The 13,398-nt window shown below is 33.3% G+C and overlaps 1 protein-coding gene across 1 annotated transcript in view; it reads left to right on the forward strand.

Annotated features, from left to right (window-relative positions):
• The window catches only part of LOC107074580 (uncharacterized), a 384,592-nt gene that overhangs the window by 213,648 nt on the left and 157,546 nt on the right, over positions 1-13,398 (forward strand). The gene's annotated exons all lie outside the window — the stretch shown is intronic.

Consider the following 13,398-nt stretch of genomic DNA (forward strand, 5'->3'; position numbering starts at 1 on the left):
AAACTTTTCTTTATGGTGTTTTTTAATAATACGGATAAAATAATAAAAAATAAATTGTGTCGATAGATCATTTTACCCCACATATTTTCACGTATTCATGCATAGGAATATTTGAAAGTTGCGTGAAAATTTTCCGGCATAATGAGGGTCGGACTCATGGGAACTCTTGGCAGATTACACTTTCATCGTTTCAAGAGGTACGTAAAAGTCTTTTATGATCTGCCGCTTCGGCACGCGTACTCGAAAACTTGTTCCGAATGAACGGTTCCCTGCATCTCTTCTTCGTTTACAGCATCATCCTCAAATTCCCTTCTACTTCTCACGACTTTCTTAATTTCAATATATCGATATATCGATCATAAACGACTAAAGTATTATCTTATGTTTTATTTATTTCAGTTTCGTTTTATGACTATCGTTAACAAACAATTTTATTTTTTCTTATAAACGATGTTCAGTTGGTTAAAAGAGTTTTGTTAATTTTAAACAATTGATATATAGATTGCAAAATAGTTTAATACTATGTTTTCACATTTATTGTACAAAGAAACATATTTTAGAATTATTAAAATGTTAGATAATCTTATAAATGTGAGTTTTGTCGATGGAAGAATATTTTTTATAATTGATACATAATGTTTCTTATTGAAAAACATTGTACATTGATTTTGCCGATCATATCGATAAAAATGTTAAAACACGATGACCAACGTGTGTAGAAACATTTTTTCTCCTCTCTTTCTCTCTAACTTTTTTTTCTGATTCTTTTCCTAACATATTTCGTGGCCAAAAATATTTGTAAATATTCCAAAGACGAGAAAGAAATATTAAATTAAATTACATCTTTTCATATAAAAATGAATTACAATAAAATAAGTTTATCTTACAAACATTCATTAATCGAATATTGTAAAATGTTGGTAACTATAAAATAAATGAATTAATTCTTTTAGTGTAGTAGTAATAGTAATAATAAGAGAAGAATCGTAACACGCTGGCACGTTCGAGAAGCAGCAAAATGGAGAAAGAAAAAATGAGAGAAATAGAGAAAGCGAGGCAATAGCAATAAAAGGTTCTTTTGTACGAATTGAGACGGTCGATTCACAAAGAGTTCACTTCTCTCTACCGAGACTGCTAACTGAATTAGCCCGGACCTTGGGGTGCCATAAATTTACCATCGACATGCGGCAAGAACCGTCCCGACACTCCTGGGAAAGCCAATTAAGAAGCATGGTAACTTGGGTTTATGGACTTAGAGTGGATTCCTGTCGGTACATATTAACCAAGTCACGTTTTCTCCTACTGTCTTCTTTATTTTTCAACATGTAATCACGCCAAAACGAGATCGAAGAAGCCTATTCAAGTTCTACCCTAATCGCGAATTTATACTCTTTTTATTTTTTATTTTCTTTTTGGATTTATAAAAATAAATTCATACTATGAAAGCGTTTAAAAGATTTTCAAACAAATAGTCACTGATTACGCTCGAGCTTTTTAAAAGTAGTTTGATTAAATGCTGAATACAAACAGCGATTAGAATGAAATTCACACAATTATCATTTGCAAAAAAAAACCTTTAAGACTCCTTTGAATAATCATTCATCTTTTTTCCTATTTTTTTAATCAATTTTATTCATATTTCTGTTAGTAGTGTTGTACGTTTAAGCCGTGATGATTGTATAGTCGAATTGAAACTTTCCCCTTTTGGTATTATTTCCTTACTATGCTTTCAATGATGATTGATCCCACATGAAAGAGGTATAGAGAAAACAAAAAAAAAGAAAAAAAAAATCAAGAGAGAAATAGTAGAGTAGTCGCTTTTAAACTTATTAATCTTTTGCGGTCAATGCTATTGCTGTGTTGGCAGTAGCATAGGGGGGTTCACTTTCGTTAGAATATTTTGGCATATAAGTAAAGTTATTTTGATCTATCGATATATCATTATTGTGATAAATGTTAGTATTCGGAGTTGGGCGTATTATTCCAAAAAAAAAGAGGTCTCGAAACCTGTAAATGTAAAGAAATGATGAATAGGAAGGTGCGAAAAGGGTCAATCGGTGTGTCCACAAGAGTCGAGGGCGTCGGATTGGTCCAGTTTAGTCCAACGACCCGGACATCCGTCGCTTTGGAGCTTGGTCCACCGTTAAATATGGCAGCCGATGGGCCGAGCGACTAATGTGATTGCTGGCAGACTGTTAGAGGACGCTAAAAGCACCGTGTCGTAAACTCTACGTTCTGCGTTACGGTAGAAGAGAGAGAGAGACAGAGATAGATAGATAGATAGATAGATAGATAGATAGATAGGTATATAGAACGAAAACTAGAGAGAGAGAGAGAGAGAGAGAGAGAGAAAGAGAGAGAGAACTTGTCGTACACAGGACGCGCATATCTATCGGTTGCCTGGTGACCAAAGTTTCTCTTCTACTGCACGAACGAGTCCGCGTAGATGTTCCCAATCGAATTTCCGACTAAGTCCTTCCATAAGAGTTATTTCTTTTTTTTCTATTTTCTTTCTCTGCATATCCAAATTATACGCAAATATACATATACATTAATTATTGATTATTGATATTTTATTACTCATTCGATTGAAATATTTTACTCTGTTGAAATATTTTATATTTTATTTGAATTAATTTATAGGATTTGTGAACAAAAAATTGAGCCTGGGGTATTTGATTGGATCGGGATAATTCCGATTCAGGATATCTCGTTTTTCAGACGATTTCCACAAACAAAAATAATTATATTTTTAATATATAATATATATTTTATTATCCTCTTAATATCAAAATGACGATAAATTATATATTTTTTTACACAAGTCTACTTTAATTATTAAGCTATTCAGAATTTTTGGTAAACTTTTTCACGAATACCTATTATATTTGTCGTGGAGGTACCCGATCCCATATAATGATCACATATTTTCTTACGTAAGGTTATTTAAGTCGCAAGATTGGATAGTCGAAGATGATTTGTCACGAGTAATGATGTTTGGCGATTAGGAATGTAATGAAGTTCCCATGACCGTTCATCCTCTGGCCTCTCTGAAGCCATTCGGGTTTCCGATCGGCAAAGGTTTCGTCCTACTTTGTGAACGACCAATCTCGAATTGATCGTGTTAGCTGTGCATGGAGAGTCCGTTTCCAGGGAAAGGTATGAACAGTTCGGCTTGATATCGACGTGTAACGTCAACGAGTTGACAAGTACACGTGGTTAGATCACCGACGCTTAGTTCCGCACGTACGTTTCGTCATTTATGGTGTATAACAATAACGGGTGACGAGAATTTTCAGTCCGATATTCTGAATAATTTTAATATTTTCGTCATTTAAATATATATATTTAATTTATTATTATTATTCAATATTAAATTCAAAATATTTCACATTTATTTTATTCATTCTTTTCTCATGATAATAAATCATGGAAAATTAAAATATCTATTTAATATGAGAATAATTTTAAAATTGGTCGGAATTATTTGATTTGATTATAAGTTTAAAACGATTCGATCAAAATCTAAAATGGAAAAACTTAAAGCTTGGTGGTGATATTGATCTCAAACAAAAAAGGCTTAGGAGAGGACTCAATTTTATATACCATAGAGGTGGCACGCATGATAAGAAAAGAAGGGAGATTCTTTCGGCTGTGATCATTTTTTATTTTTCACTCTGAAAAGTTTCTTTTTTATATTGTAATAATATCGAGGGGACGGATCAAGAAATTTGGAATTTAAAAAAAAACCCAAAGTCATGCCATTTTATTTTCGACACACCCTTCTAAAACCTTTTTTCTTCCTCTTTTTTTTCATAATTTCCTCGTCATAACAACTCGTCCTTTTCTTTCATTTTTTTTCGTTAAAGTAAAATATCACTTTAGATTTAAAATGGTTCCTATCGGATTTCATGAAGTTTCTATCAAAAAAATAAAGAAATGTATTATGAATTATTCGCGAATAACGTTAGAAAACGATTTTTCTTGTCTTAATAAATATATCTTTTCTCAATATATCATTATATACTTATTTAGAAACGAAAAACATAAACGTTCGAATTTTGAATCATATCTAAAACGTGAGCGTATATTATGTAAATACACATATATATTCGGGGAGGAGAATACATAATATAGGATCGAAATGAATTTATCGGTGAATCAAAACTACGCGAGTTAGATCTCTCATGAATGTAATCGTAACATGTAAAATGGAGCGTAAATCAAATTACTAGAGCAATCACACGCAAAGCTCATTTCCCAGCAATTGCTCCATCAAAAAACGGCAAACAAACAAGCTCGCATAAATAGGTTTTACTTTTCGTTCATTTTGACTTTTCTCATTTTTTTTTTTTTTTTTATTTACTTTTGACCCATTACAGAAAATAAAATTCATAAATGTACCTAAATACTGTAAAGATAAATCATCAGTTGAAAAATGGCAAAGTCATCGTAGTATGTGGCCAGGGGTAGGTATTTTTGTATCAGTGTATATCGAAAAAAATTTATAATAAATTTATATCCACATCCACGCTAATCCAAGAAAATCTTTTTGATATTCATTCAAACTATATTTTCCGAGTGTCGAGTTTTCAATGAACGGCGGATGAAGTTAAAAGCTGCCGAGTTAACGACGACTGTGAGTTAGACCCAGTGAATATTATTAATCAAATGAAATGTGCCATATGTCAGGTCGCACGAGCGTATTCGATCGAATAAATCGTGCTCGGTTAAACGCGGCATAAATAATTATTTAACGAGCCCTGTGATACGGTGTACAATCGAAAGATTGAAATTAAATTCATTGAAAATTAAACGGAGCAAGACGATTACGACTACAAGATTAATCCGTTTAATGACTCACGAATATAGAAGGTTTAGAGAATCGATGTTGGTGTTGGCATCGAGTTAGAGATTAGGATGCTTATAATGATTACCACCACCTATATACAGATCATCCAATAAGAACTGATTTCGTTTGATCACATATAACCAATTTGACTTTTTCGATTTCGTATGCTAAACGGTCGCGTAAATAGAATCTTTGCTATTTCACAAAAAGTGGTAGAAGTATCGAGGGAGGGGGAGGGGAAAAGTTTTTTATATGTAGATACGCGATGTTGCATAATATCGCGAAGGAGGTTATGCGGGCACACCAAGTGGCATTGTGAATTCTCGCCATGGGCCAAATGTTTGCTCTCTTATCCCTGCTTCTCTCCCCCTTTCCCCCTTTCTCCTTCTTTCCCTCTTTCCCTCTTCTTCCCTGACTCTTTCTCTCCTTTACTTCCTTCCTTTCTTCCTTCCTTCTCTTTAGTCCTTCCAAAATACAAAAGAGAAAGAGAAACGTTAACAACTCTCACGTGCTACGGCAAAATGTTAGTCCTATTTGCAAACGGCGTATTGACTTTGGCGGAAGTTCGAGGCAATGAGTATACAGTAGTGTTCACATTATAACACCGAGCATATGTTTCTCGAAACGAATAAGCGAGGAACTTTCAACATCCTGTCTTTGGGTCTAAGTACATTAATAAAATATCTTATCCTAGAATGATTTAAGACAGCTCGATATAATATTTGCATAGTACGAGTAAACCCACACGTTGAGAAAATCGATCGTTGGTAAGAAGAATACAAAGTGTAGAACGTTTTAAAAAAAAATTTTTAATAACACGATTTATTTTTAATTAATTAAACAAAATATTAAAATATTTGAATCTGAACATTTATCAAAAATAATCATTTACAGTAGGAAAAATAAGAAAAAAATATGATTTTATTATAGAATCGAATACCTTCATCTTGAATATAATATAATAGATATTAATGTAAAAGTTAACCCTCCTGGGGTCTTGGTTATTGTAATGGTTAGATCTATCATTTGAAAAACAGAAAAGATTCTAAGTTTTAGTCAAACTGCTCAATTTTCTTCAAGAATCATCATATATTTGTCATTTGTTACTCTGCCTCTTACGAGTTCTAGCCACTTCTCTACTAACACACTTTTTCACATTTATTCAAAACTATCAAAGATGTCACGTGTCCTTTTACCATCCTTCTGAAATCAACAGCATACGATTTTTATTTTTTCGGGCAAGCTACCCATCCATTTTACTAATCAATTACTAGATACTATGATCTTCTTAACGGGTACACAGGCAATACGTTTAAATCAAATCGATTAATTACGTTAATTATAATGTAATTCAGTCAATAATATTGAGATAAAACAAGTCTCAATTCGTCTTTTATTTTCTTTTTTTCTTACATGATAAAGGAAACGCTTTCACGAGATTTAGAGTAGTCACATGATTGTAACTCGTAGATTGGACGTGCGTGGAATACCAATTCGGACCGCTTGAGAATGTTCTTTCTCTCGGAACTCGTCGTACAACGAGACTCGAAGATATACGCACATACCATCTTCGTTTTCTCGAGGGGGAGGAAAGAAGTATGGCTTATCTATGTGTGTGCGTGAGTTTATTCTCTCTCACTCTCTCACAAAATCTTTCTCACTCTTTCTCATTTCTTTTTTTATCTTTTTGAAAGAAAAAGACACGGAATAGAAAGTAGATCTTTTCGAAGACTAAAAATGCAGGGTAGTCGCAAGATATATCCATGGATTTCATAGAGACACTCTTTTAACACCGACAAGCAATTCGAAGGGTGTCGGTGTGTGACTGCACCCATAAATTCACTGATAATGATCGCAGTACGTCTGTGTCCATGGGATCTACGGTGTGCGCTATGGGAGCCATAACTTATCCAACACCGTATAGATTGTACCTACCGTTCCCACGTGTATGTGTTCACGTATATAACCTACTAGTAGTGGAGGTACGTCGTTAATGTACTCGTATATGCAAGCTATCGGTAGAGAACACGGAACGAACCCCAGCCACAATAGATTTATGAAACGGAAGCAAATTCGAGGAATCCTGTATATACCCAACAACGACTTATCAAGATTCTCGTTGCAACCATTGTACGTTACTTGTCCTCCTGCTAGATCAAACTCCTAGGAAGGAAAGATCATCCTTCGATTCAATCACGATATTTGAGATATCATCTACACTTTCCCTACATTTTCTTTTTTTTTCTTATGCTTCCATTATCGCGATTTCTGATTATAAAGAACATATTTTCAGCATTAGGGTGTTCTAAAAGTTGCTTTTTATTAATGAAATTATTTCATTAATTGAATTAGGGCATATTATATAGTCAGTATTGTTAAACAAACAAAAAATATAAACCTACGAATATTATTAATTAAATTATTTTATTAATTGAATTAGGATATATTGTTTTTCAAATAAAGATACGAGTGTTTGCAGTCAGTGTTGAAAAAAAAACAAGGGACTCTCGGAATACCTTGTAAGTTGTCTGTAAGACGAAATGAAGTTATTGCGGATTAGAAAAAAATTAAAAACAAAAAAAGGTATATTGTCAATCTTCGAAATGTGATAGGGTGTAGGTATTTGTAAGGTGGTGGCGTCTGTTGTGGTTAGATGGTTTGCTCATCGAGACTTCGTCGAGTCTGATGAACATTTCAGAGAGCGATTCGACAAAGTAGCTTTAAGGTAGACGTCCTTTCAGGATTAAGGGATTTCTGCTTTCGCATCGCCGTAAATGGATCGACGATCGACGAACTGGATGGACGAAAAAGGAGAGAGAGACAGAGAGAGAGAGAGAAAGGCTTAAAGTGGGGGAGGGAGAGGAAAGGGACGGCCTATCGGCGATTTTGGCACATGGCCAAAACTTGGCAAATGCAAATTTAATTAACCAGAAAGCGGAAGATAACGCCACGTTTTTCGATCCACGAAACCTCGACCGATCTTCAATCGGACGCAAGATTTTTTTCAATGAATCCGTTCGTTCCCACCTTTAGTTCTTGTCGATTAAGGATACTTAAATTTTGACAAATTTTAAATTAATCAAAAAGATACGTATGAATTATTCATAGAAAAATAAACAAGGTTCGATCCTTTAAAGGAACTATCGATAACGTAATTTTTAATAGTTTCGTTCAATCGACATTTAGTTTCCTTTCGATCGCCTTTTTCATTTTCAATTATGATGATTTCAATTAAATACTTCAATATATATTTTTAAATGTTTTTCTTCAAATTATAAAATACTATAACTAATAAATTATTTTAATATCATATAAAAATGTTCATCTTTTTCGAATAACATTTTAATATAATTTTTTTTCTTTTATATATTAACAAATCCAATGTGAATTTTATTATTACATAGTAAGAGTATTATCGAACGAAATTGAAATTTTGTTTGAAATCGCGTAGGTGCGTTTTAAATCGGTGCATTTCCATTTTTCTCAGGATATTCCTGTATGGAAAACGTTTTATTTTTCGAAACGACGTCGTTCAAGGACGTCGAGATGGCGAGATTATAAGAAATTTGAAGAGACGGTAACTATCGCATCTCTCGTCGTTACGAGCAGTTTTATCGATTCGCGAGCTAACGAAATCTTTGAAGAAACGGACGTGGGAGGAAATGCAAGATGACATGGGCGTTACTTGATGGCCCGTATCCCGAGTTAATTACATTTTCCACCCCCTTCCCTTCCCTCCCCTCCCTCGTTCTCCCATCATCCCTTTCCCTCCGCAACATTCTTTTAGTCTTCTTTTCACTCTTATCATAATACCCAACCCGTTTCTTTCGAGCCTTTTTTTCCGGATCGACTTGCATCGTTAAAGATTTTATACTTCCTCGCACATGTTTTCCTTCCAAACGAAAGGAAGAAACCACGAATGGGTAGGACGCTATCGTTCCACGTCGTAATTCAGTCTTGTCTCGGGAGTGTGCTTTAATGTCTGATAAAAGAGAAAAAAAAAAACAGGAAAAAAGAAAATACCCCAAAGAAAGTATCATTTCACAAATCTTCCGCATCTCATTCTCTTTTCTACTTAATTTTACGAAATAAACAGGGTGATACTACAATTTCCTGCTAAATTTTTAGTTTTATTTTTTAATAATATCTGATTATTAAATGTTTAACATTTTTTACTCAAAATTTTATAGCTCAATTGAAAATGGTATTTTCTGATATACAGGATAAAAATGAAATGATAAGACTACGATGAGATTCAATTTAAAAAGGTATTTGGATGATTAATCATTTTAAAAAGCTATTTTATAAATGTTGGGGGAGGAGGGTAATATTATATTACTCCGTAATAGAAAAGCATTTAAAAAAATAAGCTTTTCCGATAATAATAAAGTGAACGAATAAAGTTTCTGTTTTTTTTTTTATTTATTCTTTGAATTATTCTTTTCTCGAGATAATATTTCAACGATCATGGAATTCTCATGAATAGGATTAGTTTAGTTCCTATGATAATCAAGATTTTAATCATCATTTGATTTCAAGGATGTAATTCACTTTCTCCGTAATCATAACCGGTATCTACAATAATCGCGTGCAGACAGAAATGTCTAAATAGTTAAACAGTCTTAAATGGTATAATGTTTCCATTAATACTGACTTCCACGAAGTGAATCTTACAAACGATATACACCCCCCCCCTAACTGTTATTACAATATAATCTTTAATAGCAAAGGACATTAATGTGCAACACATTTCCTTTGTCAACGATAAACCTAAGATCATCTCTGACTTAAATGACGCTCTGTTATGGGATTACGCTTGTCTTTAGTCAAAGATCTAAATCTTATCGCCAAACATTCATTAACAACTACTCTTCCCAATTAGAAAAAAAAATAAAACTGCTTAAATAATTTTATCGAAATTTTCTTTATTTGTTTAAACCAACGCATAAATAATAGCCTTTTTTTTCTTTTAATAAGAAAATTTGAATCAAGTAGTACTTTAGTACTTATAGCTCGAATATTTTTTTTTTCAACTATTTTTTTCAACCTATTAAAGTTGGGTACTTTCATTTTACAAGTAGTCCGAGATTATAAGAAAATTACCAGAGGTACAGCCAACGCCGCACCGTTGTGGTCGTACCTCTTGCTTCGTATTTTCTCGCTAAAGAAAAATAGATTAACGGTGTGTCCCTTAAAGCTATAAGAAGTCATTAGATCGCGCGTCCGAAGCGCCGACGTACAACAGATTTTTCAAGCTCCGGAACGTTGGCAAACGATATCGCGTCTCTCTGTCTGGCTGATAGCCAAATTGGAAATTAAATCTAAACAGGGTAGAAAACGAGAGGTCGTGTATCTTTCTCTTCTGGGAGTGAAAAAAGAACGCCAAAAATATTTCAATATTGTCGTTGATATTTTATTCTCTTTTTTCTTCTTCTTTTTTGTCAATATATTTTTTCTCCCCTCTTCTCTTTCTCATTATTTATTTATTTTAAAAGTACACACGTTCGGGGTCGTAATCTCGGTCGCGTATATTTTTTACCAACTCCCATAGCGTAAATTTATCTGAAGAATATGGAAAAGTCCAGGCCAACGGTATTTATGGTTACGAGAAAAATGTGTCTTTGGTTGTAAGAGAACTCCGTTAGAACGAGTCGCGTGCCGTAACAAAACAGGATAATAAAAATGCTCGAGCCTAAGAGTGGATAATAAAAAAGTCACGGGTTTCGTTTTACCTTTGGACGTAAGGTAAAATAAAGTAAAGGCGCAGGAGAAAAGCAAACAGCCATTAGACTGGTGGGTTGACATGGATTTTTATATTATAGAAGTTCGTTTCTTGGAAATAATGTGATTTGGTCGTGGCTTTGCTCGAGGTTATTATTAACGGATGACGTGATGGTAGTTAGTAACGATAAAGAAAATAATCAATTATTATTTTTCTTGGAATCACTTCGTTTGTTACTTTGATTTTTCTATTTTGGTAATGAATTAATAAAAAAATCAACCTAATTGGTTAACACGGAGGAATCTAATATATAATGGATATACACGTTGTAGATGAAAAGCTAACGATAGTCGGGAATATAATAGAATATTGTACAATGTCGGTTTATCTTTGATTTCCTCGGAGCAATGTTGAATTGAAATAAAAAAGAGAGAGAAAAAACTGCCATTTGTGACGCGTGTCGGTGTCACTGATAAAATGCAAAATGTTACCTCTCCAATTAGCAAACATCCGTTTATAAACTATAAACGACCCGTCGTTATTCAACCTGCACTCGCGTTAACAAGTAAACATGTATATTTATATATACTCCTGTATATAGATAGTAGATATATATATATATATATATATATATATATATATATATATATATATATATATGTACATATATGTGTGATGATCCTTTTTTTTACTAATGCAGTCATTTTCTTTTCGATATCGGCAAATGACCTTTTCGACCTCTCTTTATATATCATCTATTTATTTCATTCGGGAATTCGATCGGGTACCAGAAGAAAGCGTAATTTCCGTGCTCCGCGTCCAAGCAATTTTAATTAATCATTCAGAACGCTCGAACGCACGATTATTGTTCGATGAACTTTCAATGGAATGGGTCAATAGTTGTTCAACCGAATTCAAGTGCAACGCCATTTCCCGATCAATATTTAAAGAAACGATGTTAACTAATCGTTTCGGCAACAGTTTCGTGATTTAAAGTTCGATCCATTAGAAAACGTAATGTTCATGATTATTCTCTTTCTCTTTCTCTTTCTCTTTTTCTTTTTCTTTCTCTCTCTCTCTCTCTCTCTCTCTCTCTCTCTCTCTCTCTTTCTCATTATTAATAAATCATTCCAATAAGATAAGCGTTATGAAACGTTTCCATTTGATTAAATAGTAATTGCGTAAATTATTAATACACATGATAATACCTACATTTATACAATTACGTATTATCCATTTAACTTACGTTATTAAAATGACTTCATTTGAGAATAAGAAAAGAAGAATTCGGTATGACGATCAAAAGAGACACGACTCTATAGACTTTTGTTTGATGATAATTAAGTCAAATCGTTTCTGTAGAACTTTACATCGCACCTTTCATTCGTTTCCTTCTAACACTATTCAAAAAGTCTCTGACTTAAGAATGACGTTCTCGGAATCGCAATTGCCACTATTTCTATGATTTACGATCTAACTCGTTCCTTTTAGGAAAAGCTCACTTAATTTCGATGAAATATTTTATTCGAGTCTATGAAAACTACGAGAATAATTATTACTTACCAATTCATTCTTCGAATACTCGAATCTCAGAAAGATATTTAAATTACTATAATAAATTTTAACTAATTTATCTTATTTTTTCTTATTGCAGGTAAGTCAGAGAGATTTATCAAACGATCGGGAGAAGCTTTACGCAAAAAATTGGCATTCAGGTATTTACGTGATCCAATATTAATTAATTCAATTGCATCGTAACTCGAAGTAAACGTAATATCTGAGTTAAAACATTTCAAGAGTTTGAATATTATCATTTGTCATTAATGATAAATTCCAAGTTCAACGTAAAAAGCGTTCTCGTTCGGTAAGAAAAGTAAAATTGACAAACATAATAGTACTTTTATTTCAATTACAAGTTCGGCAGAGCAAAATTCTATTTGCAATCGAATAGTTGAGATGTCTTCTATTTTTATTTTTTTTTAAATTTAAGACAATAAGCATCGTCGTCCGATAATGAATTCAACTGTAAAATACTTGGCGTGATTTCTCTCGGGATCATTCTTGAATCACGGACACACGTTCTTAACGTTCATTGGTAATGTGAGAAGAAATCCCAAGAGTAAATCAATGCGACACATTACCTTTCCCTTTTCCTTCGGTATTTAATTTATCATGACTCTTCTCTCAACTGCGAGTAATTCAAGCGTAGAGAGATTCGTCGTTTATTTGATGACGCACGAATGAGCACGAAATCGTGCACTTGAAAACCCTTATTTCTTCTGCCATCGTCACTCTTTTCGTTATCTTAAAGATTAAAGAGAAGTAAAATATAGAAAAGGAAAAAGGGAAAAAATTTATAATCATTTATTCTATATCATACTATTCTTTATATATTATAGTATAAGATTTTGTTTTAGGCAAGATGAAAATTCGGTAAAAATTCCAAATTAAAAATAAAAATAACAAAACTTTGTCATAATTTAAATGAAAATTGTTTAGAAATAAAAGGAAAATTGTTCGTTTCGGTATTAAAGAGCGGTATTGAAGAAGGGCACGGAGGTAGAGGAATTATTCGCGAATAATACCCTGACTAAGGTTTCACGTCTGATTACTCGTGTAGAAAACTGAAGAGAGAAAAGGGGTTGTTGGTTGAGATAGTCTAGTCAGAAGGGAAGGCTTTTACGCAGGTGGAAAATTACGAGGAGAGTTAGTTTGGAAGAGGAAGAGGAAGAGGAGGTGGGTAGAGAACGAAATTCGTACAGGCTACGTCGATTTCGGCGCCGATTCGTCGTTGCTTGCCGGCGGGTTGCGATAATTGGCCGGT

The sequence above is a fragment of the Polistes dominula genome, unplaced genomic scaffold (assembly GCF_049000335.1).
Source record: "Polistes dominula isolate Pdom_NZ unplaced genomic scaffold, Pdom_raw_medaka contig_82, whole genome shotgun sequence".
Lineage (NCBI taxonomy): Eukaryota > Metazoa > Arthropoda > Insecta > Hymenoptera > Vespidae > Polistes > Polistes dominula.